Below are 1,568 nucleotides of genomic sequence, written 5' to 3' on the forward strand. Positions count from 1 at the left end.
ACTTCGCTTGCTGCCACATCAGGTTTACATAAATGATCGGAAAAATTAATTATTTCTAAATTTTTAGTTCTCATACGACCCGTGCACTTATCCTTTTTTTCATTCAGACATACCCAAACTGTCTCATTTTCATTTTGTCTGTAATTTCTGAATTGATAACCATTAAAAATTGCTAAAGGCTTACCTTTTGTTGTTTCGATTATTTCTATTTCTTGGCCTACTGCATCTGTGCCGGAATACATTTCTTACTTAGTGTTACTCTGTGTTGCCTATCACGTTTTGTCTACAACTGATAAACACATGTATCGAAAAACATGACTTGCCCGCCGTAGTCGCAATGTGCGATAATAATTATTATTATCGCATTGACATCGATAACGTTATAAAAACGTATATAAAAATAACAGAAAAGAAGGAAAGTTTGGTTTTACTCTAGTACAAGTTTTACTATATTAGGTAATATTAATATTTTATATTATTATGTCAGTATTGTAAAACCAGTTCATAGGTATAAACAAAATAGTGACCGCAAGTGCCACCAAAAAGGTATTGACCGCAACTGTGCCGACCGCATCTGTGCCGACACCGTTCTAATTTGAAAAACATTTTTATAGCTGCTCTTCTTAATTCAAACGATTTAAAGTCCTTAGGAAATGATAAAGTATTTTACAACATAAATGATGACTTAATTGACTTAGAAAATAACGGAGTTGAACTAAAGTTTCCTGACAAATGTGTTGTATATATTAGTGTATATTGTGTGTCTATATTTTTCAATTGGTTTAATTGTAGGAGATAATTTAGGAGTAAACACTATTTTAGGATTCTCAAAATAATTTTTGGTCAATCACTTTTGTCGATGTTGTTACCTATATGCACAAAAGTAGTACAGATGTTCTTGCGCCACTGAAATAGTTAGCTCCTTATGTAATAAGATTAATTGCAGTGAAGATGTTTTAAAAAATGATTTGAAATTAACTGGAATTAGAGAAAATTCTATGTTTAATACAATTAATTATTTTCATGTTGTTGAGAACTATTCTTTTAACTTAATGCATGATATTTTTGAGGGGATTTTTACTTATGATATGTGTCATATTATCTTAAACTTAATAAAGGCAGGCTTTTTTAGTTTAGAAACTTTAAATAGTCGAAAACGGTGTTTTGATTATGAGGAATCATAAGAAGGTAATATGTCTCCTCCGTTAAAAATGTTTAATTTATCCAATAATAATATAAAAATGACAGCTAGAGAAATGCAAACATTTGTAAATATATTTTCAATTTTAGTTGATGATTTTGTTCCTCAACATTATGCAGTCTGGAGATTTTATAAACTTTATACCGTGTGATTCTTTTATCATTGAACACTCATTATTTCAAAAAGTGTACATTTTTTAAAAAATATTTTTTTCCATAGTTTCAAGTCACTTATAAAACAACGTTTTTCTTAAAAAATTATATTTTTAAATATTTTTTATCCTTAACATTTTTTAAGTTTTTTACTTTTTTGAATGACAACATAGGGTTTTAATTTTATATTCCAAAGCAGAATATTTTTCTTAATA

The sequence above is a fragment of the Acyrthosiphon pisum genome, chromosome X (assembly GCF_005508785.2).
Source record: "Acyrthosiphon pisum isolate AL4f chromosome X, pea_aphid_22Mar2018_4r6ur, whole genome shotgun sequence".
Classification (NCBI taxonomy): Eukaryota; Metazoa; Arthropoda; class Insecta; order Hemiptera; family Aphididae; genus Acyrthosiphon; species Acyrthosiphon pisum.